Below are 27,753 nucleotides of genomic sequence, written 5' to 3'. Positions count from 1 at the left end.
CCCAATGTAATTCTCACAAATGAAACCCAGTACCAACAACTAGTGTAAATCTTGAAGACACACTTACCTCTTACTGCTGCGCCGGTTCCGGAGGAAAGACACGCTGCGAGGTGGGCTCGGACGTAAGATAGGGGGCGGTGCTGGGTGGGGGATTAAAAGAGGATAGATGTCGGTTAGGAATTTTCACAAAATAATTTTGTTGATAGTATAGTTCCAAACCTACAAACAACCTTCAATCAAAGTTTAATTTTTTGTGGTCACAAGTTCAACTAAATAAAAATAACCGAGAGTATTAGTCTCGGGTCATTCTCCCTAAGAATTACAATCGAGTGCTCAATTATTGGTTATGAGTTTCACAAGGTAGGGTTGATAAAACAAGAAATTAAAAAGGCAAGAAATTAAAGCAAAACAACTAAAGATAACAATTACTAAAAAGAGGCATTCATGGCAAGGATTGAGAATCAAGGTTTTTTATCCTAGTCATTAATCATAACACATTAATTATCAAGAGTTAAACCTATTTAGTCATCTCTAACATCAGGAGAAAGTTAAATAAGTCTAGTTAATCTCAATCCAAAAGTCCTAATTAACTAACAACTCTAGATCACCAATATAAGTTGGGTATTAATGACTCAAGAGCACCTAATTTCTCTTTCCAAGCCAAGAATGCTCAAAAAGCTACTCTAAATCCTAACCAAGTATTTTGTCAAACACTTGGAAGGCATAAAAGAAAAACATGATAAAATGGTAAGGAATAATGAATTCTACAACTACCAAGTGCAAGAAAATAACAATAACAACTCAATTAAACATCAAAGAAACATAAAACATCAAATTGCATTGAAGAGAATCCAAATCCAAGAATAGTGCATGAACATAAAAGTAACCAAAATGAGAAATTAATAAGAGAAACTAAGAGAACAAAGATGTAATAACAAGAAATTGCAAGAGAAACTAATTGAAAATAAGAAATTAAGCCTAGATCTAAGAGAGTTTGACCTAATTCTACCCTAATTCTAGAGAAAAGAGGGAGCTTCTCTCTTTAGAAAACTACCTAAAGTTATGATCATAAGCTACCCTAGTTGCTCCCCCCTTGATCCATCTTGAATTCAGCCTCTAATAGCTTCAGAAATGAGTTGGATTTGGGCCTGGAAGGCTTAGATATTGCCCCAGCGTATTCACTTTAATGAGGTCATGTGACCAGCATCACGCGTGCGAGTGGTTGACGCGTGCGCGTGACCTTGAGTTCAGCAAATCCTCATTTCTTCATGAATTCTCCACTTTGCATGCTTTTTCTTCACTTCTTCCATCCAATCCTTGTCTTATAAACCCGGAGATCACTCAACAAATATATCAAGGCATCGAATGGAATTAAAGTGAATTAAGATTAACAATTTTAAGGCTTAAAAAGCATGTTTTCACTCTCAAGCACAAATTAGGGAGAATTATAAAACCATACTATTTCATTGAATAAATTTGAGATAAGTTGATAAAACCCACCAAATTCAACACAAGATAAATCACCAAATTGGAGTTTATCAGGGATGCAGAGGCCAAATAGTTGCGGGGTTGCTAGTGACTTTATGAGGCCAGAAGAGTTCAGTCGCGACGTGTGTTGAGGCGGAGCTAGGATGCGGCATCGGGTTGAAGACCGGACGACTGGATGCATCTTCAAAGCACTTCTGATGGCGACATACAGTAGCAACAGTGATGCTTGGGCGACTGTGGGAACGTACTCGTAAGTGGCGCTGTTTGGTGTTCTAGCGGCGTTAACTCCCGTTGACGGCGGCGACCGGCGAAGACGGCAAGGCGGATGGCTATGCGGCACTGAAAGTGGAAATGGGTGTTGGGGGAGTGATTCAATGGTAAGAACATATGGGTAAAGGGTAAATTAGGGTTAGAGTAGTAAACTAGTGACATTAGGATTAACCTAGGTTAATTTGGGATGTGGCTTTTTGAATTAAGTGGGATTTGGGGTCCACCCCAATGAAAGTTGATAGAAATTGGCAGGATCCCTATTGGCAACGTAGTGGAATTGTTAAATAAAAAATTAAAATTGACTATTTATTTCAATTTTTTTTTAAAAAGTTGACATTATCGTCGGATTTATCGAGGGAATAATCCAACAGTAATAGTGCGGGGAACGATATATCTTAACGTCAAAATTATCGTCGAAAAAATTTGCCAATAACCAAGTGGTTTTTTGAAAAGGTAATCCGTCGCAGAATCCTATGTGTATCCTAAGTTGGTTAAGACTCATAAGAAAATCCAGATGATCTTCAAGAAAAACACAGTGGCTGCCACTCCAAATTACTTAGATGGATAATCTGAGAACGATGGTAATTTTGTCAATGTTGTTAACACGTGTTTTATGTCTGACTATGAGTCATACCAGGAAATAACAACTTTTGAACCTGGTCTTTCCTTTTTTGAACTAAAAATTATTTACAAAAATCTTTTGTAAAATTCTCAGAAATTATCCAAATCATGTCTTAAGTTAAAGACAGCTCAAAAATTTTAAACTTATGAAAATAGAGACCTGAAAACCAAATTTGAGTATTTTTAGAAGGAAAATAAAATCTTAAAAAGTGAAAATGAACCATTGCTTTTTAAAGTAATTCTTTTTAAAGAAGAATACTCAAATTTGACCATTATCAATCAGTCTATCAATAACAAGAAAATAGAAATAAGAAAATAGAAGATATATATTAAAGTTGTTGTTTACATGATAGAGTCATGCTATTTATAAGGATATTTCAAACTAACCTCATAAATATTTAGCTACCAACTACTAACTCTCAACTACTTATCATTACTCTAACACAACTAATTATTTTTTTCTAATACGCCCCACAAGCTGGAGAATGAAAAATATCAAGAACTTAGAGTTTTAAGAGATTAATATGAAAGGGATGAGAAGACGATGGCTTAGTAAAGATGTCAGCCAATTATCCTGAAGAAGAGACAGTAAGAAGTTTCATCATTCTAACTTGAGCCTTTTGACGGACCACATCACAATCAACTTCTAAGTGTTTAGTTTGCTCATGAAAAATAGGATTTGCTGCAATGTGTAAAGTGCTTTGATTATCGCAGAAAAGAATAGGAGTGCGACCAGTTAAAATTTGAAGAAAATGCAGCATATTGATCAACCATTGGAGCTCATAGGTGGTGTTTGTAAGAGCTCTATATTCTGCTTCTGTTAAAGACCTGGCAATAGTGGATTGCTTCTTTGTTTTCCAAGAGATCAAAGACTTTCCCAAAAAAAAAAAGCAATAATCAGTTAAAGAACGACGAGTATCTAGACAACCTGCCTAGTCAAAATCAATGAATCCATATATATGAAGAGAAGAGTCACGGGAAAAGAAAAGACCTCTGCCTGGATTAGACTTCAAGTATCTCAAAACCTGATTTGCTGCAGGAAAATGGGATTCTGTAGGAGAAGCCATGAATTAGCTAAGCTATTGCGTAGCGTATGTAATGTCAGGCCGGGTAGAAGTAAGGTACAGGAGGCGGCCAACAAGACGACGATAAATTAAAGGATCAAGAAGTAAAGGGCTACTATCCTTATGCAACTTTGTAGAATTGTCCATGGGAACAGATACTGATTTAGCACCCAACAAACCAGAATGAGCAACTTCAGTACTTTCTGAGATAAAGAAATTCCTTGAGCTGAATGAGCAACTTCAATATCCAAAAAATATTTAAGAATACCCAAATCTTTGATTTTGAAATGCTGATTCAAAATAGATTTAATGGTAGCCATCTCAAAAATAGAATTTCCAATGAGAACAATATCATCAACATACACCAATAAGACAGAAACTTCAGTACCAATAAATTTGACAAAAAAACTGTAATAAGAGAGAATCTGGTGGTACCTACAAGAAATTAAAAGTTTGGATAATTTTCATACCACATACGACTTGATTGTCGCAAACGATATAGTGATTTTAGCAGTTTACACACTGATTTGGATGACTAGAACTGATTCTAGGAAGCAAGGTCATGTATACATCTTCAGATAAATCTCTGTGCAAAAAAGCATTGTTAACATCTAGTTGATGGATACGCCACTTCTTCATGGAAGTCAGAGCTAATACAAGTCAAACGGTAGCTAGTTTCACTACAAGAGAAAAAGTCTCTAAGAAATCCACCCCTTCTGTTTGAGTGAATCCTTTTGCTACGAGACAAGCCTTATATAGCATTCCACAGAACCATCATAGCGATGCTTGATCCGATACACCCATCTATAGCCAATGGGTTTTACACTAGGAGGACAATCCATAACGGACCAAGTTTGGTTCAAATCCCGAGCAACAAGTTCAGCTTTCATAGCACTGCGCCAATGAGAATATTTATTGGCATCTTGAAAAGACTTTGGCTCAATTTCAGAATGTAAGGATAAAATGAATTTTTGATGAAAAGGGAAAAGAGAGGTCAGAGACAGAACATAAGAAATAGGATACCTATAAGTTGAAGATGGTGGAGTTGGAGTAGTGAGAAAAGAGCCGCAAATGTAGTCAGCGAGACGGTTTGGGGGATGTCTTTGACGAAGGCTGTGACGGATGGTAGGATGAATGGTTGAGGACGGTGTAGGAGAGATTATGTCTGATTGGGAAGCAGGAGACGTGGTTAAGGACTGTGAAGGAGGGGAAGAGATGAACTGAGGTGTATTAGGTTGATGATGAATTATAGGTGGGTCAATGGGTAATGGTTCAGGCCCAATGGGAAGGGAAATGGGTTTTTTGGTTGGTGTTTCATGGAATTGTTTTGTTTTGGACATGTGTGGGTTTGGTATGTTTAAAGGTGATTTAGTACTAATGGCAAAAGGCATTACCATTTCATAGAAAACAATGTTTCTGGAAATTTCAAACTTTTTGTTTTTCAAAGTGTAAACAATGTATCCTTTAGTTCCATTTTTAAAACCAAGAAAAACAGCTTTCTTTGCTCTTGGATCAAATTTAGAATGATTAGTCATGAGAGTAGATACATAGCATAAACAACCAAAAACATTATATTATTGTAGTTAGGAGGTTTATTAAATAAAATTTCAAAAGGAATTTTAAAATTATTTATAGAAGAAGGGACTCGGTTAATTAGATAAACTGCATGATTGATAGCGTAGGACCAAAATGATAGAGGTAAATTAGATTGGAATATGAGAGCACGAGCCACATTTAAAATATGTTAGTGCTTACGTTCCACTTTTCCATTTTGTTCGGGTGTTTCAACACAACTACATTGATGAATTTTGCCCTTTGAAGAAAAGAAATCATGTAAAAGAAATTCCAATCCATTGTCGAAACGTATATACTTAACTTTGGAGTTAAATTGTGTTTCAACCAATGCAATAAAATTCTTGACATGATCTTGTACTTCGCTTTTTTATTGCAATAAAACTACCCAAGTGAAACAGCTAAAATCATCAATAATAGTTAAAAAAATATTTATGATTATGGATTGAATTTTGTCGAAACAGCCCCCATATATCAAAATGCAATAATTCAAAAACTACATTAGCTTTATTAAAACTTGGAGAGAATGAAAGCTTCTTTTGCTTGGAAAAATGGCAAACATCACAAGGCTCATGATGGGACATAGAAATAAAGGAAAATTTTCTATGTAAAAATTTTAATCTTTGTCCAGAGAGATGTCCTAAACAAAAATACCATAAATTGAAAGATGTAATGGGTGTTGAATGAGTGGTGTTTATTGTATGAGTAGGAAATGGATTATTTGTTGTGATGGAGGTTTCAAGGACATACAAACCTTCTTTCATGCTACCCAAACCAATCATCTTCGAATTGTTGTCCTGTAAGAAACAAGAAGAATTTGAAAAAGTGAGTTGGCAATTGATCATTGGAGTTATTTTTGAAATAGAAATAATATTAAAATGAAAGTGGGGTAGGTAAAGAACATCATGAAGAGTTAATGAAGTTGAAAATTTAACAACACCTTTATAAAAAGAAGTAACTTTAGAACCATTAGGCATATGAACAGTAACTGGATTAATTTTAGAAAAAGATATGAACCGAGATAAATTATAGGTAATATGATCCGTGACACCAGAATCAATGATCCAAGTGTCTGTAAATTTATTTTGTGTAGTAAAATTATTTAAAATAGAATAAGTATGGAATGAGCGCAAATAATGGGTACCCAAAGTTGGGTTAGGAAAAAGTCCAATTTGGTTGGAGGGTGAGAGGCTTTTATCCTTGTTGTCTGAGGATTGAGATTCAACCTTTTTTAGAAATGCTAGAAGGATGTTGTGTTGGGCTGGAGTGAGACTCAAAGCATGCTCTGTGTGCGTTCTCTGATGAGGAGCCCTTTCTTCATGAACTAGGACATGATAGGGAACTGGCAGCGTGGGAGAACCAAGAGGCGGTATCGGCACAACGACGGCATTAACGGAGGTAAAGGCACGGTCAAGGAATTGTGGTCTCCTTGGGTGTCATGGGTGGCCAGGAGGGTAGCCATGTTTGTTGCAACAAACATCCATGGTGTGCCCCCCTTGACCACAATAAGAGCAAATTTTCGAGGAACTACCGCTGCCGTGTCTTGGGTTTGAAGAGGCATACCCACAACCACGGCCAAGAGGAGGACGACGAGCTTCTACAACAGCAGCAATGGTTCGTTGATCGTCCAAAATTCCAGATGCGTTTAGAAGTTGACGTTCGTGTTGAACAACAAGAGCGAAGACCCTAGTGACGAGCGGAAGAGGATCAAGAAGAAGAACTTGTGACCGAACTACAGAAAAACGCTCATTAAGACTTTTAAAAAATCGAATGATGAAATCTTGTGAGTGATATGTTTTGGCTGGGCAATTACAGACGAGAAGAAGATGTGAGTTATCAAGCTTTTCCTACAATGTCTTCAAAGAGGTATAAAATTCTATTACTTGCTGATTTCCTTGTCTAAGAGCATAAATTTCTTCTTCTAATTCTGCAATACGAAGAAGATCATTTTGGGAAAAATGCTCTTCAAAGTCAGTCCATATAGAAGAGGAAGTAGAAAAATAAACAACACTTTGGGTAATAGAGAGAGAGAGATGGGGAATGAAATAGCCAAGACAACACCAAATTATTACAATGCTCCCATATTGAAAACAGAGAATCATCAGTTAGAGCAGAAGGAATAGAACTAGTGAGAAAGCCATGTTTGTTTTTGGAGATGATGGCCACAGAAAAGGATCGACACTAAGAGTGATAGCTACTGCCAGTAAGAACAAATGTTGAATTTTCACTAGGATGAATATAGAAAGGACTAGTGGGATCTTGTGCTACGTTAGAAGATGATTCTGCTATGAGAGGAGAAGAAGACAATGGGGATTGATTATTTGGGTTTAAAGTTTCACAATGGGTAACAACAGAGCTCTGTTAGAGCTCTGATACCATAACAAGAAAATAGAGATAAGAAAATAGAATATATATATTAAAGTTGTTGTTTATATAATAACGAGTCATACTATTTATAAAAATATTTCAAACTAACCTCATAAATATTTAGCTACCAACTACTAATTCTTAATTACTTATCATTACTCTAACACAACTACTTATTATTGTTCTAATAATAAAAAAAATTACATATTTATATATCTTAAAAGGTAAAACCTCAGAAGATAAAATCTCAGAATAAAAAATCTCAGAAACTATCACAAAAAGATAGTCAAACCGAAAGAAAGGGGATATCTCATTTGATGAGTTAATAGAATTCTCGCTTTTGATCCTCGGAAATAGATAAATGTCAGTAAAAATCTGGATCTAATGCTTGGCTGTCAGAAATCACGTACCTTCTTATGTTTGGCTTGGGCTATATATGGAGAACACAAATGAGAAATCACGTACCTTCTATTTGTTTAAAAAATAGAATAGTGGAGGAATAATTGCATCACTTCTTTATCTTACTATTAGCTTGCATGATATCAAGATAAATTTAGGTATTTATTCAAGATTTTAGTCCAATCCTTAGAGTTTCATCTTACTGTTGTGAAAACAGATTCTGTAGTACTTGAAAATCATTACCATTCTTGTATATATGGATCAATTTTTGTTACAACAATTTAATACATTCAGTTTTTTAATTTTATTTTAGTAAAAAAATCCATGCTTATACTAATTAGTTTTAGATAATTTACACTTATATTTCTCTTACGTCATATCTATATAAAAATAAATTCAATTCTATTAAAGAGCCAACATTTTTTAACTAGTAACACTACAAAAAAATTTGGTAAAAAGAGTAATTTTTTAGGTATTTACGGCGGTTTGAACCGCCATTATCATCAAGTATGGCATTTTCGAAAAGCACCGTAATTCAGAGCGCCATTTTGGTTATTACGGCGATTTTCTGAAAACTGCCACAATTTTTCTAGGTTAAAACGGTAGTTTTCTGGTGAGTTAAAATGACGGTTCAAACCGCCATTATTTTTGGATAAAGGCATTTTCTTGGTGGTTAAAACGGTGGTCTAAACTGCCGTTATTTCCAGGTTAACTTGGCGATTTTTGGATAGGTTAAAACGGCGGTTTAAACCGCCATTATTACCATCACAGGTGGCGTTTTGGTCGGTTAAAACGGCATTTTTGAACCACCATTTTTACCCTGATAGTGGCATTTTGGTCGATTAAAATGGCGTTTTTGAACCGCCGTTTTTATCCTGACAGAGTGGCTTTTGGTTGGTTAAAATGTCATTTTTGAACTGCCGTTTTAACCCTGACAGTGACATTTTTTATCGTTTAAAAATTCAGTTTTTACCCTCGTTTTAATTTTTATTATTGGAAATCGTAATCCATAAACAAAATATTATATAACTCATAAACAAAGTATTAAACATAATATATGATTTTTTAGTATTGGAAATCAAAAGTAATAACTCTTATACAAAGTATCAAACATAACATAATTTTTTAACTATCAATGTCTTAACATGTAGCTCTTAACACATAAAATCTCCATCATATTTCACGCTGCTCTATTGCTTGCTCCAAAAGACCTACGATAGAATCTCACTCTCTTGATTCAATTCTGACAACAAAAATATAATTTGAAAACATAATAAAAAAGAATAAAGTAAGACAATTTGCATATTATCCAGAAAGCTTATGATAGTATCCAAAATATAAGCATAAAATGATCATTGCTCAATTCCAATTATAAAAGAGATTATTACCTAACAGGGAGTTAGTTACATTAGAAATATCCAAAATAAAAGTCAGTTAAATTCTGTTAATATACACTAGTTAGTTACATTGTGTTCTGAATTCTGGCATGACAGTTTGTATATATATACATAAGGGATCTTAGAACTCGTCTTGTCTAACTACACTCAATGAGAGCAAAAATCAGTATTCCTTTTCTTACTATTGTTTTCCTAAGTTCTTTCCCTAAGGCCGATATCTAAGATTTCATTTAAAAAATATATAAGATATTAATTTATATATAAATCAAATTTATCATAGTAAAGTAATTAAATTTACAATTAATAAATAATAAACTTATTATTGTAGTATAATAAATTTTGAGAATAGCAATAAGTGGTAATTATTTATTGAAAATGATGCAATTTTAATTTTAAATAAAATAATGAAAGTTGTATTTTTACCTGTGAAACTTGTTGATTAAGAATCATTGCAGTCAATTACTTTGGAATCTAAACCTCCTTCTTTAGAAGCAATGTAGAAAATTAGTGCTTGCAATTGTGCCTTAACAGTATCCAACTCTTCTTGCACATTGAAACCACAAGTGGATGATGTGCCAGCATCATTTGAAGAACCTAAGTTCATATGAGTAATCCTTGTAGTAGTGTTCTTGAAAGCCACTGTTGGGACAGCCCCCATACCTAAACTTCGAATACGACCAGGATGTTCTTTTTCAAGAACTACTCCAAGAGCATCAAGTGGAGAGTTACCAGTTAAATCCATTGATTGTTGAGTGTTATGTACTTCAATTTTCTCATATATATATATATATATATATATATATATATATATATATAAACAAAGAAAAAAATCAAAGAGTTAACAATTAATAGTTAAACTGGTTAAACCATTAACTTGGACAATACAAAATAAATTTAACCAAATAACTTATTACACTTTAGTCTTACCACTATCTCTTTAGCCTCATCATTCACATAACTTCCATCTTTTTAGTAAATAGAGAGAAATTGTATGTATAATTCGTTAGAACATTAACAAATGCATAATTTTTCAGTATATATAAAAATGTATTTTATGTTTTCAGATTTTTTTATTTTTTATTGATCATATTTAATACCAAAAATTAAAAGTGTATGCAATCCTTTTTTTTTTGGTCTAGATGCTTTGCACCTTAATTAGACCCCAATTCTCAACAATCATCAAACAAAAATGCATTATTAAAAGGCAAACAAAAAATTAATACTGCAATTAGCATCAAGTTGGATTTTACCAGTTGGTATTGAGCTTCTGCAAGTAATTAAGTTACTTTTGATATAAGATTTCAATTTACAGTCCATATCCAAATCCTCCACTCCACCAGCACTTAAATTACATGTATGATATAGCAAACTATTAACCAACGTTGACATATATGATCATCAAAGAAAGAGTAATAATTAATGTAAAAATTTGAACTGCATTTGTGACAAGAACATAAAGACTAGTAATTATTATTATCAACTCAAGTTAATTAGTTCAAGAAACTGACATGAAGTATAAGAATTGTAACTGATAAACCACTATTTTATGGTTTATCTTGTGTTTAATTGAGTGGTTTCATCAAGTCTTTACCTACTTATTCATATGATTTGCATGATTTTACAATCCCTTCCTAGTTTTATCCTATGGTTGAAAACTTGCTTCCTAGAGATCTTTAATTAGTATATTTTAATTCTCTTTTATACCATTCGATGCCGTGATCCGTGTGTTAAGTGTTTCAGGCTTCATAGGGCATGAATGGCTTAGAAAATGGAGAGAAAGCTTGCAAAAATGGAAGGAACACAAGAAACTAATGAGATGACCAGCGAGCACCGACGCGCACGCATGGTTCACGCGAGCGCGCGGAATGGAGAAATTTGCAGTGACGCGTGCGCGTGCCTGACGCGTACGCGTGGATTGGAGTCTGCACAAAGGACGTGCACGCATGGATAACGCATACGCGTGACAAGGAAATTCGCCAAATGACACGCACGCGTGACTGACGCGTACGCGTGATCTGCGCGATCTACAAAAATAACAGAAAATGTTGGGGGCGATTTCGGGCCGAGTTTTGACCCAATTTCTGGCCCAGAAACACAGACTAAAGCCAGGGAACCTGCAGAAACTCAACATACATTCACACATTCTCATTAGCATAGTTTTTTAGGTTTTTAGATTTGAATCTAGAGAGAATTTACTCTTCCTCTAAGTTTTGTTACATTCATAGTTTATTGCTTTTGTTTTTGGATATTGAAGAGTCATCACCTCCGTTGAAGATACTATTCTAGTTTGTTTTCTTACTCTTTTATTTATTTATTCCATATTCTTAATTCTTGTTTAGAGTGGTAATTGGATTATTTTCATGGATTGTTAATGCAAAGGATTACTTTTACTTTTAATTAATTTTGAATCTCTATTTTATTTAAATTATTATGTCTCTTTTTTATTCCAAACTCCCAATAACGAAGATGGTATCCATGTCAATAGAGTAGATTCCCTACTTGACATGGGGGTTGATTAAGAGGAGACACTTGAGTTGGAATGCTCAAGTGGTTAGTTAAATTAGAAGTTGTTGGCTAATTCTGTATTTACTAACGCTAGACCTTCCCAAGTGAGAGGACTAGGATTTGCGAATAAGACTTAGCTCAATCACTTGACTTTCCTTTATTTAGTAAGGGTTAACTAAGTGAAATAACAACCTCTTTATATTACACTTGAGAGAATTCCAACAAGGACAGAACTTCCAATTAATCATTCCCCCAGTCAAGGCTTTTTATTTTGAATAATATAAATTCCTTTTAATTTTCATTGCACTTAATTACAATTGTTTATTTTCTGTTATTCAACTCTCAAAATTCTCGAAAAACTCTTGATTAATAAATTAACACCCTTTCTAGCAACTCGTTGGGAGACAACCTGGGACTCATACTTTCAGTATTTTTATTCTAAATTTTTGTGACAACATTTTCTAAATTGGTGAGGCGGATTTTTGCTGGTTAAGAGCTATACTCGCAACGCTGTTCTTATATTATAATCTCTTAATTGGTATAACTTCTGCCACGCAACCAATTTTTGGCGCCGTTGCCAGGGAGTTGTAATTATGTGCTAAATTATTAATTAGTGTACATATTTCTATTTTATTTGCATTTTTTATTTTATTTTATTACCATGAGCTGTATGTTTCTTTCATTGAATGACGTGTTCACTGCCTGATCCGAGCTTAGCTGCATTTGATCCTGAAATTGAAAGAACTCTTTCACGTATTAGGCGAGCTCGACGTAGGTTAGCCTCTGAGGGTGGTGACGTGATTGTTATCGATTCACCAGTCTCATCTGAGGGCAAATCTGAACTGCCATCCGAGGAAGATACAAGCTCCTTTACTACTGATTCAGTTGATTCACATGCAGATAACATGGCAGCACCTAGGAGGATTACTCTCCAGGAAGCTGGAGCTCCAGATTTTACATTGCAGCCGTATCAAGTGCATCATCCAACTCTGGCTGCAGATTTTGAACTGAAGAATGCACTAATCAACTTGATGCCCAAGTTTCATGGCTTACCTGCTCAAGAGCCTATCAAGCACCTAAGAGATTTTCAGATAGCCTGTTCTACTGTAAGGCGTCATGGTGCAAATGAAACTTCTATTCTGTTAACCGCCTTCACATTTTCTCTTGAAGGAAAGGCGATGGAGTGGTACTACTCCCAACCTAAAGCAAATGTTACCAACTGGGATACACTCAGGAGAGAATTCCTGGAAAAATACTTTCCAGCTGAAGTTATAGATAGATTGAGAAAAGAGATTTCCTGCATTGTTCAAGGAGAATCAGAGACTCTCTATGAGTACTGGGAGCGCTTTAAGAACCTTCTGAACGCATGCCCCCATCACATGATTGACAGGTTAGTGTTGATCAGCTACTTCACTCAAGGCATGAAGCCTCGGGATAAAACTACACTGGATGGTGCTAGTAATGGTTCTCTGAAGAAGTACAAGACCGCAGATGAAGCATGACAACTGATCAGCGACTTAGCTGAGTCCACTAGAAATCATAGGCACAGGAACAACCACTCAAAGACTGTTGCAGAGGTTTCCTCTAGCAGTGAGACTACTGCTCTTACACAAAATATATGTGAAATAACCAACCTACTGAAGCAGATGCAGTTGAATCAACAACAAACTCAGCCTTCCCCACCACAACAAAGCCAACAGTTAGTCCCCCAAAGAGTATGCAGAATCTGTGCTGATTATAGTCATTATACTGATGAATGCCCACAGCTCCAACAAGAAGACAACACTGTGGCAGCTACTCATAACTTCTATGACCACCCGAATAAAGGATACAATCAACAAGGCGACAACTACAACCAAGGTGGAAACTAAAATCAGGGATGGTAGGACAACTCCAACCAAGGTTGGAGAGATAATTCCAACCATGGCTGGAGGGACAACTATAACAGAGAAGGCAGAGACAACAATAGAAATCAAAGGTGGAATAACAACAACAGACAGCAAAATTAGAACCAGCTTTACAGAGCACCTCACCTTAGGCAATCACAAATACACCAGCACAACCAACAACAGGCCCCTCAGATCACTTATCCTACTTCCTCATCAAATGACGAGATGCTTCATTCTCTTGCACAAGGACAACAAGACATGCAGACTACACTGAACTCTACTCTAAATGGTTTGAATGCCACTTTACAAGCTCTCGTCTCCTGGATAGATTCATTACCTGCTTTCACCAACCAGCCTTCAAGCTCCAGTAGAATTCCTTCTCAACCCTTACCTAACCCAAAGGGTGGCATCAATGCCATCACTCTGAGGTATGGAACCACACTGCCAGAGAGAAATCAAGAGGAGCCAAGCTCACTAGAACACGACCCAATTGAAGACTCAGTGGAAGTGGAAGATGTTGAAGAGGAAGATGAAGTACAAGACAAGGTTTAAGAAGAAGTAGCTCAGCAAGGAAATGGAGCACCAAAGGATGCAGAGGCTGCAAGTGGTGCCATTCCTATCCCATTTGAACACCTTGCACGGAAGTCCAGAAAGCAGATGGAACTTGATCCCAAAATGGTAGAAATTTTCAAAAAGGTTGAAGTAACTATTCCCCCTTTTTTATGTTATTCAGCAGGTACCTAAATATGCAAAGTTTCTGAAAGATCTATGCATACATAAAGACAAAATTAATAAATTAGAAACTATTCCTTTAGGTAGTTCTATATCTGCTTTAATGGGAGGTATACCTGAAAAATGTAGTGATCCAGGTCCATGTGTGGTTAACTGTACTATTTAGGAGTGTGTGTTAGTATAATGCCATTGTCTATATATGATGCTTTGAGGCTCCCTCCCTTAAAAAGGTCGGCAGCTCGTTTTGTGTTAGCAGATAAAAGCATTATTACAGTAGTTGGAATTGTTGAAGATGTATTAGTGAGCATTAAGGGGCTCACATTTTCCATTGACTTCTATATCCTGGAAATGCCCCCTAATGACTCAGGAAGACCATCATCAATCCTGCTTGGAAGACCATTCCTGAAGACTTCGAATTTCAAGCTGGATGCATTCTCAAGAACTTACTCCTTTGAGATAGATGGCAGAGCAGTGAGTTTCGGTTTAAATGAAGCTATGAAGCACCCTCCAGAAGATCACTCTATCTTCCAGTGCGACATCATCGATGAAACAGTAGCTGAAGTTCACCAAGAAGAAGTAGAAGAGAAGCACATGGAGCAAGGTCAAAGTGTGGGGACACCCTCTGAACATAATGAAGACACCTTGCCATTATCACTAGTTCCAGATAATCCAGAACCTAGCCATGAGCAGAAATTAGAATTAAAGCCACTTCCTCCACACCTCGAGTATGCTTACCATGAGGATAATCAGAAGTTCCCAGTTATCATTGCAAGGGAACTCACTTCCCAACAAGAGGAGCAACTGCTTAGTGTGTTGAGAAAACATAAGAAAGCAATTGGGTGGAGCTTGGTGGATATAGTCAGCATCAGCCCTCAGGTTTGTGAGCACAGAATATATTTAGAAGAGGGATCAAAGCCTATCCATCAACCCCAGAGAAGATTGAATCCCACTATCTTAGAAGTTGTTAAGAAGGAAGAGACCAGGCTACTTGAAGCAGATATCATTTACCCCATCTCAGACAGTGAATGGGTCAGTCCAGTACAAGTGGTGCCCAAGAAGTCTGGAGTCACAACAGTAAAGAATAAGCATGGAGAGCTCCTGACAACTAGAGTGCAGAATTCATGGAGAGTTTGCATTGACTAGAGGCGTCTCAACCAAGCTACTCACAAGGATCATTATCCCTTGCCATTTATTGATCAGATGCTTGATCACCTATCAGGTAAATCCCATTACTGTTTTTTAGATGGTTATACAGGATATTTTCAAATTCATATAGCTCCTGAAGATCAAGAGAAGACTACTTTCACATGTCCCTTTGGAACGTATGCATATAAGAGGATGCCTTTTGGCTTATGTAATGCACCGGCTACTTTTCAAAGATGCATGATGAGTATCTTTTCAGATCTTATTGAGAACTGTATGGAAGTATTCATGGATGATTTTAGCGTATATGGTGATTCCTTTAACCTTTGCTTGGATAGTTTAGCTAGAGTATTAGACAGGTGTGTCAGTTCAAACCTTGTATTAAATTTCAAAAAATGTCACTTTATGGTAAAACAAGGTATTGTACTGGGACATGTTGTCTCTAATATTGGTATTTCTGTAGATCCAGCAAAGGTAGATGTCATTTCTAGTTTACCTTACCCCTCCTCTATGAGGGAAGTCCGTTCGTTCCTTGGCCATGCAGGTTTCTACAGGAGATTCATCAAGGACTTCAGTAAGGTAGCATTACCTTTATCCAGACTACTGCAGAAAGATATTGAGTTCGAGTTCAGTGAGGATTGCATGCAAGCATTTGATAAGCTGAAGATCGCCCTGACTCAAGCTCCGATTGTGAGAGGACCAGAATGGAGCCAGCCTTTTGAGATTATGTGTGATGCCTCCAACCATGCAATAGGAGCGGCGCTGGCTCAGCGCGAAGGTAATGATCATTTCATAATTGCTTATGCGTCTAAGACCTTAGACGCTGCTCAGTCTAATTACACTACTACTGAAAAAGAGCTTCTTGCTATTATTTTTGCTCTGGATAAATTCCAAGCTTATTTACTTTGTACTAAGGTAGTAGTGTACTCAGACCATGCAGCTCTAAAATATTTACTAGCTAAAAAAGAGTCTAAACCAAGGCTAATATGTTGGATACTGCTGCTGTAAGAATTTGATCTAGAAATTAAGGATAGGAGTGGTAACCAAAATTCAGTGGCAGACCACTTGAGTCGCCTTGAGCACATTAAGGATGACTCCACTCCTATCAATGATACTTTTCCATTTGATAGCTTGCATGCAGTATCTGAAGTAGTTCCTTGGTATGCACCTGTAGCTAATTATCTAGTTAGCCATACTTTCCCTCCCAATTTTACTAAGCATCAGAGAGACAAGCTGAAAAGTGAGTCCAAATATTATATATGGGATGACTCATACTTATGGAGGTGTGGTGCTGACCAGGTAATTAGAAGGTGTGTGCCCTAATCAGAATTCCAATCCATTTTAGAGGCCTACCACTCTTCTGAGAGTGAAGGGCATTTTGGCCCTCAAAGAACAGCTAGAAAAATCTTAGACTGTGGATTCTGGTAGCCTACTCTTTTTAAAAATGCTGCTATTTTTTGTAAATCTTGTTCCCCATGCCAAAGGTTTAGTAATATATCCAAGAGGGATGAGATGCCTCAACAGATTATGCTTTTCTGTGAAATTTTTTATGTTTGGGGTATTAACTTCATGGGTCCATTTCCAAACTCTAGTGGTTACCTTTATATACTGTTAGCTGTGGATTATGTCTCTAAATGGGTAGAAGCAATTCCTACCTGTACTGATGATGCTAACACTATTGTTTCCTTTGTTAGAAACTATATTATCTGTCGCTTTGGATCACCACGAGCAATCGTGAGTGATCAAGGCACTCATTTTTGTAACAGGAGATTAACAGGATTACCGAAGAAGAATGGGATTGTTCACAAAGTAGCAACAGCTTATCATCCCCAGACCAATGGACAAGCAAAAGTATCTAATAGATAAATAAAGCGTATTCTGGAGAAGATAGTAAAGCCTCATAGGAAAGACTGGAGTGCTAGGTGATGAGCGGATAATTTATACGCTTTTTGACATTGTTTTTAGTATGTTTTTAGTAGGATCTAGTTACTTTTAGGGATGTTTTCATTAGTTTTTATGTTAAATTCACATTTCTGGACTTTACTATGAGTTTATGTATTTTTCTGTGATTTCAGGTATTTTCTGGCTGAAATTGAGGGACTTGAGCAAAAATCAGATTCAGAGGTTGAAGAAGGACTGCTGATGTTGTTGGATTCTGACCTCCCTGCACTCAAAGTGGATTTTTTGGAGCTACAGAACTCGAAATGGCGCGCTTCCAATTGTGTTGGAAAGTAGACATCCAGGGCTTTCCAGCAATATATAATAGTCCATACTTTGGCCAAGAATAGATGACGTAAACTGACGTTCAACACCAGCTTTCTACCCAAATCTGGCGTCCAGCGCCAGAAAAGGAGCCAAAACCAGAGTTGAACGCCCAAACTGGCACAAAAGCTGGCGTTCAACTCCAAGAAGGACCTCTACACGTGCAACACTCAGGCTCAGCCCAAACACACACCAAGTGGGCCCAGGAAGTGGATTTATGCATCAATTACTTACTCATGTAAACCCTAGTAGCTAGTTTATTATAAATAGGACCTTTTACTATTGTATTAGGCATCTTTGGATCTTTGGATTACCTTATGATCCTTTGATCACGTTTTAGGGGGCTGGCCATCTCGGCCATGCCTGGACCTTCACTTATGTATTTTTAACGGTAGAGTTTCTACACTCCATAGATTAAGGTGTGGAGCTCTGCTGTTCCTCAAAGATTAATGCAAAGTACTACTGTTTTCTATTCAATTCTTCTTATTTCGCTTCTAAGATATCCATTCGCACCCAAGAACGTGATGAAGGTGATGATTATGTGTGACGCTCATCATCCTTCTCCCTTATGAACGCGTGCCTGACAAACACTTCCGTTCTACATGAAATAAGCTAGAATGAATATCTCTTAAATCTCCCAACCAGAATCTTCGTGGCGTAAGCTAGAATGATGGCGGCATTCAAGAGAATCCGGAAGGTCTAAACCTTGTCTGTGGTATTCCAAGTAGGATTCAATGATTGAATGACTGTGACGAGCTCCTAACTCGCAATTGCAGGGCGTTAGTGACAGACGCAAAAGGATAGTAAATCCTATTCCAGCATGATCGAGAACCGACAGATGAATAGCCGTGCCGTGACAGGGTGCGTGAGCATATTATTCACTGAGAGGATAAGATGAAGCCATTGACAAGGGTGATGCCTCCAGACGATTAGCCGTGCTGTGACAGGGCATTGGATCATTTTCCTGAGAGATGACCGAAAGTAGCCATTGACAGTGGTGATGTATCACATAAAGCCAGCCATGGAAAGGAGTAAGACTGATTGGATGAAGATAGCAAGAAAGCAGAGGTTCAGAGGAACGGAAGCATCTCCATTCGCTTATCTGAAATTCCTACCAATGATTTACATAAGTACCTCTATCCTTTATTCTATGTTTATTCAATTAATTATTCGAAAACTCCATAAGACTTTTATATCTGCCTGACTGAGATTTACAAGGTGACCATAGCTTGCTTCATACCAACAATCTCCGTGGGATTCGACCCTTACTCACGTAAGGTATTACTTGGACGACCCAGTGCACTTGCTGGTTAGTTGTATCGAAGTTGTGAACCATGGTATTGGCACCATGATCTTGGCGCCATTGCCAGAGAAAGAAAGAGCCATGAATTTTACATAATTAAAGTGTAATCATGATTACGCGTACCAAGTTGCTCACGTTGCCAGGGATTGTTCGAGCCTGGACATCACAATTTCGTGCACCACTAGGCTACAAGATGCACTCTGGGCATATAGAACAGCGTACAAGACACCCATTGGGATGAGCCCCTTCCGCTTAGTGTACGGAAAGGCTTGCCACCTTCCAGTAGAGGTGGAACACAAGGCTTTGTGGGCTGTGAGGGAGTGCAACATGAATTTTGAGGAAGCTGGTGTTGAAAGGAAGCTGCAACTGGCAGAATTAGAGAACCTTCGTCTAGAAGCATATGACACCTCCAGGCGATACAAAGAGAAGATGAAGGCTGTCCATGACAAGCACATAAAAAGGAGAGAATTTAGACCAGGGGAGTTAGTTCTTCTTTATAACTCCAGACTGAGACTCATGCCAGGCAAGCTGAGATCAAGATGGGAAGGTCCCTGCAGAGTAGAAAAAGCAGAGCCATATGGAATTTTTCACCTGCGTCATCCTTCTAGCTCTAAATTCATTAAGGTCAATGGACATCGCCTAAAGCTTTATCACGGAGAGAAGATGAAGGATCACAAAGAGTTAGAGATTTTCCTCTTGGAAGACCCACCAACAGAAGCAGAATGAGCTTGAAGAACGTCCAACTTAAGGACGTAAAAGCAAAGTGCTAGGTGGGAGACAACCCACCATGGTATGATCATTCCGTTTCACTCTTAGTTTTATTTTATATTATTTAACTTTATTTATCTTAAATGATTCTTCTCATAATCTCTGCATATAGTCTGCATTTGCATTTGCATTTTGTATATAAAAAAAAAAGCACGCGACGCGCGAGCGTCGCTGACGCGTCCGCGTCATATGTGCATTCGAGACAAAGAAGAAAAGAAGCAGAGAGTCACGCGGGAGCATGGCTGGAGGCGTGCCTCAGGCACAAATACTCCCATGCGAACGCGTCGCCGACGCGTCCGCGTCACTTGAAAAATCAGCCTCCCACGCGTCCGCGTCACCCACGCGTGCGCGTCACCCACGCGCACGCGTGACCCTGCAAAATCGACGTAAAGATGTTTATGGCAGAAAGTTATGATGGAGTGGGTCTGGAATGGTACTGGAAGCACAAAACCCTATCACGCTTACGCGTCCCCCATGCGTACGCATCATTTTTCAAAGTAAGACCATTCACGCGTGCGCATCACCCACGCGCACGCGTCACCTTAAATTTTGGCAATGTGCATATGAAACAGAGAGTTGTGCGTGTGCGAGGCTGCACTCGTGCCAATAGCACAAATCAGGTCATGCGTCCGCATCCCTGACGCGTCCGCGTCACCTGAAAATAGCGCCAACCACGCGAACGCGTGCTCCACGCGTTTGCGTCACATGCAACGTACAGTTTAACTAGACCTGTGCCAGAATACCTATCTTTTCTTCCCTAATCCTAATTTTTTCTTTTCCCTTCTTATTTCTTTCTTCTTCCTTCTTTCTTCTTTATTCTTTCACACTTTTTACTTTCTCCCCCCTTCCTTTTCACATCCATTATCAAGTTTTTTTTTCTTTTCTTCTTCCCTTTTTACTTTTCCATTATTATTTTTATTCATATTTTCTTCTTCTTTTTCTTTTTACTTTCATTATCTATGTTTTATTTTTCTTTCTTTTTCTTTTTTACATCCTTTTAATTGGTGTTAGAAATTTGTTTGGGTGATTGTTTTCTTCTATAATTGCTTGTGGATTATTAAGGAATTGTTTGACAATTAATATTACTTCTTAAGGATTGTTTGCATGTTAAAATCTAATACTTTCAATAACACATTTACCATGCATGCTAAGTGTTTGTGAAAAAGCCCGTATGGCATTGTGCTTACTTAAATCATTCTATTCTTCTACTCTAATGCCTGTTTTTCACAAAACTCCTTAAATATTTTATTAAATAAATATAATTGTCAATACAAACATGATGGCTAGTTTGTTACGAGTGATAATACATTTAAGCAATTAATGATTGATCTATGCTACTCATGCCTTTGCCAACATGCCAATAAACATCTTGCATCTACTTGCCACTATATGCACTTGCTATATTTCTATTGATGAACTTCTCACATGTAGTCGCGACCATGTGTTAACGACATCCTTCTTTACCGTGCATTGATTATCACTTGTACCATCCCCTTCCTTGCTCTAACCCTTAGCTTTAAAAGTTACTTTCCTTTTCCCTTTTCAGGATGGCCACCAAGAAAGGTAAAGAGAAAGCTACTCCCAAACTACCAGCAAGAAAAGGAACAAAACGAGCACTAGCTGCGGAGCCTTCTTCAACAGTAGTAAAGCCCTCAACAAAGAGAATCAAGAGGATCATCAAGGTCGATAAAAAAGAGAAAGCCTTTCCAGCAAAGGACACTGCGCGGTTCACTAACCGCTACTGTAAGCAGATGTTCTCCATCCTGGCTAAGCGGAACTATAATAATGAATACCTTCTCATCTTTCTGAACAACATTGTTGAATTTGTTGAGCTCCGAATTGAACGAAGACAATGAGGATTCCTACGGAGACAGCCACGGTAAGTCAATCTTTCATGGGTAGTCGAATTCTACTCAAACTTTCACATGCCAACCCTGCAGTCTGCCTATGTCCGTCAGAAGCAAGTCCCCATAACAGACGAATCCATTCAGCGAGCTTTAGATCTTCCCCCTGCTTCAGAAGGATTGGACGCATTCCAAAAAGCCTCATTCAAACGCCAGACATACCAATTTGACTGGGACGTCGTTCTCAGAGTTATAGCATAACCTGGCAGCAGATGAACCTATGGATACCATTGATCCCGCCCTAAGGGAATATTGACTTCAACACTCACCTTGGAGGCTCGAGTATGGGCACAGATTATGTCCTACTACGTCTTTCCGAGCACTCACGAGTCCTCCTTCACTGCAGACATGGCTGTTTTACTCTGGTGTATCCTTACAGACCAGCCTCTCAATTTACCAAGACACATCCGGAATGCTATGGAACACATACAAATTGCGGACAACCTACCTTTTCCCGCCTTAGTTTCAGATCTAGTATCAGTAGCCGGAGTCTCCTACAGAGCTGGGGACACCAATACTATGATTCCACGGGATGATCAGATCGTCCCTAATGGGAAGTACATCAGACCTCCAGCAGCCACTATCAACCGGAGCACAGAACCAGCAGAAGATATCCCTTCTCCTTCCACATCACAAGCACCTTCAACAAACCAACTGTTCCATCAGATACTTGAGAAATTGGACCGGCTTGACCGGCAAGGAAAGCAAAGAGAGCGCCATAACAAGCGCAGATTTACATACCTCAAGGAGCTACTTGTTGGAAACCACCCACCTGAAGAAAACCCAGACACCCCGGACTCCACGTCATTTACCAACACAGGGAGCCATGACGGTCCCGATTGTGGAGATGCTGCTACCAGCCCCCCGTTGTTCCTAACTGATGGCACCAAGGACGGTGCCAAGCTTTAAGTGTGGGGAGGTCGGTCAGTACCTGATTTACGGAGGTAATTTCTCTTTCTTAGCACCAACAAATTAGTTATTTTTCTTTTGTTAGGATAGGATAAATTGCATAGTAATAGGTATTTGCATGCATGTGCTATTTGGTTGAAAAATAATAAGTTTCTTTTTAAGACCCTATTTTTGAAAATTTTCACTAATTTAAATCAGAAACTTTTGTGTTAAACTCATTTGAAGATTGTATTTGGAACATACATGATAGCTAAAGAACACACAACCTGTGAGAATTGAGCTTAATTACATGGTTACATTATTTAACCATTAAAATTTTTATTCTTGTGTGTTTTCTTCTCTATGATTGTAATTTTTACTTTGTTCCATCCTATATGTCCAATGTTTAATGTGTTATATGCATGCATATGAATAAGGCCATTATTTTATTAGCTCACTTATCCCAAATAGCCTACCTTTTCAATTACCTTTGATTAGCCACTTTGAACCTTTTAAATCCCATTTGTTCTATATTTTACCACATCACTAGCCTTAAGTAGAAAAACAAGTAATACCCCAAATTGAATCTTTGGTTAGCTTAAGATAGAGATTGTGCATCAATTAAGTATGGAAAAACTGTGAAAACATGGGTTAATAAGGGAATATGTTATGTTTTTACAATTAATAAAATATTGGAAATTTGGGTACCTACTCATGTAAGACCAGAAAATTAAAAATCTATGTGCATTAATAATGTTATGTTTACTTAAAAAAAAACCAAAAATATTCAATTGAGTAAAATAAATAAATGAATAAGGGGATAAAATTACCCCAATGCTAAGTCAAGTTAATAAAAGATCAATGCATGTGTGGTACAAGTTAAAAGAAAAGTTGATGCATGAGTATGTGATACAAAAGTGGGAAAATTTTGGGTAGCTAGGCATGATTTTAAAAGTAAAGAGTGTATGTATAGGTAAGAGCTTAGGTTAATCAATGATTCAATTTATAGCTCACTTGGCCATATATATATATATATATATATATATATATACCGTCACCTTTACCTTAGCCCCATTACAACCTTGAAAAGACCTCATGATGTTTGCATTGGTACATTAAATACTTGTTGATTGGTTAGGTGAGGAACAAAGCTTAGAAATCATGACTAGAGAAGAGTAGAGTGATTACCCTATACACTTGAGCAATTAGAGTGTACAAATACTATCAGTAAGGGTTCAATGCTTGATTCTATGTTCCTTGCTTTCATGAGCTGTCTTCTTACAAGTTTACTTATTTTTACTGTGTGAATTTTAATTAGTGATATTTGATTCATATTTGTCTTGAAGAACTTATTTACTTTTAACCAAGTAGGCAAAATCATTTTAGCATATAGTTGCATTCACATACATAGATTGCATTGCATTGCATAAGTCTTACTTTTCCCCACTCATTTATTTTATCTCCTTGAGCTAAGCATGAGGACATGCTAATGTTTAAGTGTGGGGAGGTTGATAAACCACTATTTTATGGTTTATCTTGTGTTTAATTGAGTGGTTTCATCAAGTCTTTACCTACTTATTCATATGATTTGCATGATTTTACAATCCCTTCCTAGTTTTATCCTATGGTTGAAAACTTGCTTCCTAGTGATCTTTAATTAGTATATTTTAATTCTCTTTTATACCATTCGATGCCATGATCCGTGTGTTAAGTGTTTCAGGCTTCATAGGGCAGGAATGGCTTAGAAAATGGAGAGGAAGCTTGCAAAAATAGAAGGAACATAAGAAACTAATGAGATGACAGAACTTCCAATTAATCATTCCCCCAGTAAGGGTTAACTAAGTGAAAATAACAACCTCTTTATACTACACTTGAGAGAATTCCAACAAGGACAGAACTTCCAATTAATCATTCCCCCAGTCAAGGCTTTTTATTTTGAATAATATAAATTCATTTTAATTTTCATTGCACTTAATTACAATTGTTTATTTTCTGTTATTCAACTCTCAAAATTCTCGAAAAACTCTTGATTAATAAATTAGCACCCTTTCTAGCAACTCGTTGGGAGACGACCTGGGACTCATACTTCCAGTATTTTTATTTTAAATTTTTGTGACAACCTTTTCTAAATTGGTGAGGCGGATTTTTGCTGGTTAAGAGCTATACTCGCAACGCTGTTCTTATATTATAATCTCTTAATTGGTCTAACTTCTGCCACGCAACCAGTAACTAATTTCACATTCCAAAACTAATAAATTTGGCATTAAAATGACATATTCACTTTTGAAATTCATAAATAGATGTAATGTAACATATTTCTGTCATTAATCACACGATTTAACCATCAATTTGATCACATTCTCTGTCTCCCTCTCTATCAACTTTATTATGTTAATTATGCTTTTAACAATAAACCAAACAAGAGAATCCCTCCATTCACAATAGATAAAACAAAAAGCAAGAAATGAAAAAAAGAAAAGAAAAATCCTAAAGCTTGAAATGAAGATCCAAATCAGAGCATTGCAAGAAAAAAATTTAGGATTTTTCTTTTCTATTGTATAAAGAATAATTGGCATATAATAGTAACATCCACAAAAGTTTCCTATGCCACCAAGTAGCTAAATGAATTATTCAATACCATGTATGTAACCATGTTCCTCTATCAAAAACTGACATTTTTAGTAAAACCATTTTAGAGTATTAGCAACTTTTAAATGGTTCTTCCAAATGTTTATGTTTGTCTTCCATTGCCCCTTTTTGAGAAGACTATATCTTCTATTTGATTCATTTTTATCAACGGAGTATCTATCATTGTTCTTCTTCTCACGTGATAGGTATTACTTCAAATCTTCAATAATCTCTTACTATTTTTTTATTGTAAACCAGAATTCAGAATAATATGTAAATCTTGTATTCTCTCTCTCAAACTATTTAAGGAACTATTAGCCACATCATAACCAATCTAATATTCCATTTTCACACAACATAGACAGAAAATGAGGGAAATAAATCAATAACAAATGAACATTGATTAAAGTATTAAACAACAAGTGCAGACCACATATATTTACATAGTAACTCAAGTTTCATGAAAATCTTTACAATAATAATTGACTTGCTATATAAGTCGACATCAGAGCAAAACCAGCAGATTCTACATAAATCACATCAAAATCTTCTCTATATCTACCAGCTAACTTTCAATTAACTTATAATCCTCTTTGATTCTCCTTGATATCTCTTTGATATCTTGTTTGATATCCGATATCCGTAATATTATTAAAAGCAAAAGCAAAGTATAACTAAGCATGCAGCAATTTGAAAGATTTAAGCTATAATTTACAAACCGAAGCTGAAAAAAGAAGAAATAACACTCACATATATGAAAGCTATTCTCTTGCGCTAGGTTTCCATCATCAAACACTGTCCTTATCAAAATTCATATCACATTTTCACCGTTATGACAAATTGTTAAGCAAGAAGCGAACGCAAAAAGAAAGAGAGATAGAGAGAGAGAATGACCATCAATGGAAGGAAAAGGAGAATGAAAGGGAGGCACTAAGAATTTCGGCGGAGAAGAAGGGCAGCAAGAAGCTAGAGGAGACGTCACCGGAGGAGATCGTCGCCAAAGGAGGAGATGCCACCGGAAAAGATCGTCAGAGAACGCATAGGATTGGAGATCGCCACACAATGAAAGCAGTAATGTACACACGCGTCTTCAGCAACCTAGTGTTTCTGAAATTAGGGTTAGAATTGGTCTTTTATATATATGGGAGATAATGATAGGTTGGAACCGCTGTAATGACCAAAATCGCCACCAAGAACAAATCACTTAAGGGCAACAACAAAGAACACCACAATATTGTTGTAAAATAACTAAATAAATAAATAAGAAAGAGGTAACAAATACAAAATGTAAAATATAATTAGATAACTCTAGTAGTAATATTCACCATAATTACTATCTTAATATAAAAGAGATGATTCATATATATTAAATATATATATTACTAATATTTGTAGTAACGTATGAAAGAAAGAAAGAGGAAAAGTTTTGTACATAGACAATATAAATAGAGAGAGAGAATTGTTATTGATGTTATTGTCTGAGGCTTAAGCCTCTATTTATACATGAGTGAAGCTTTGAATTTTCAAACTTCATTAATGCTCAATTTAACTTGGGAGCTTCACTCTTTCATAGCAAAAATCAGCTGCCCATGTATTGAATGGTCATCCACATCATCATGTTTATCACAACACTCCCCCTTGGATGACCATTTAGGATTATGCCTCATTAAAACCTTACTAAAGAAAACCCAATGGAAAAAACTTTAGTGAAGAAAAAAGAGTACAATATCCTTTGTGATGGGGACTGCCTCATTAAAAACCTTGCTAAGAAAAACCCAATGGGAAAAAAAACCTGACCAAGGAAAAAAGAGTACAGTCTCCCCCTCTTGTCGACATCATTTAATGTCTTGAAATCGGTGAATCCCAATCTCATGTACCAATCTTTCAAAGGAGGATTTTGGGAGTGACTTTGTGAATAAATCTGCCAGATTGTCACTTAAACAGATCTGTTGCAAATCAATTGTCCCTTGATTTTGAAGATCATGAGTGAATAAGAATTTGGGAGAAATATGCTTTGTTCTATCGCCTTTGATGTATCTGCCTTTAAGTTGAGCAATGCATGCTGTATTATCTTCAAACAGGACAGTTGGAGCTATCTTATGATCAATCAGTCCACATGATGATAGAATATATTGAATCAGACTCCTCAGCCAAAAACACTTGCGACTAGCTTCATGAATCGCCAGTATTTCAGTATGATTAGAAGAGGTTGCTGCTATCGTCTGTTTCATGGACCTCCATGATATAGCTGTACCACCATATGTGAACAGGTATCCTGTTTGAGATCTCCCTTTGTGTGGATCAGACAAGTATCCAGCATCTACATAGCCAACTAGTTGTGACTTGGATCCATATGGATAAAACAATCCCATATCAACTGTTCCATGAAGATATTGAAAGATTTGCTTGATTCCACTCCAATGTCTTCTGGTTGGAAAGGAACTATACCTTGCTAGTAGATTCATCGCGAATGATATGTCAGGTCGCGTATTATTAGCAAGATACATTAGCGCTCCAATGGCACTAAGATATGGTACTTCAGGACCAAGGATA

General features: G+C 36.9%; 1 long non-coding RNA gene and 1 other non-coding gene across 3 annotated transcripts; both read right to left on the bottom strand.

Moving 5' to 3' along the window:
* Positions 1-8,786: 8,786 nt before the first annotated feature.
* On the bottom strand, positions 8,787-26,370 carry LOC112738183 (uncharacterized). 2 transcript variants are annotated; one of them, XR_011869649.1, is made up of 4 exons: positions 26,095-26,370; positions 25,951-25,995; positions 9,602-9,940; positions 8,787-9,024 (listed from the first exon to the last, which is right to left on the bottom strand). It is a non-coding gene; the product is annotated as an uncharacterized lncRNA (long non-coding RNA). The 2 variants fall into 2 exon arrangements; XR_011869648.1 differs by having other exon boundaries at positions 9,602-9,877; positions 26,095-26,307.
* On the bottom strand, positions 12,961-13,064 carry LOC112738467 (small nucleolar RNA R71). Its single transcript, XR_003169427.1, has one exon. It is a non-coding gene; the product is annotated as a small nucleolar RNA R71 (small nucleolar RNA).
* Positions 26,371-27,753: the final 1,383 nt, after the last annotated feature.

This window comes from Arachis hypogaea, chromosome 13 (assembly GCF_003086295.3).
Source record: "Arachis hypogaea cultivar Tifrunner chromosome 13, arahy.Tifrunner.gnm2.J5K5, whole genome shotgun sequence".
NCBI lineage: Eukaryota > Viridiplantae > Streptophyta > Magnoliopsida > Fabales > Fabaceae > Arachis > Arachis hypogaea.
Note: the sequence above shows the minus strand (reverse complement) of the source record. Positions and strands in the feature narration are given on the sequence as shown.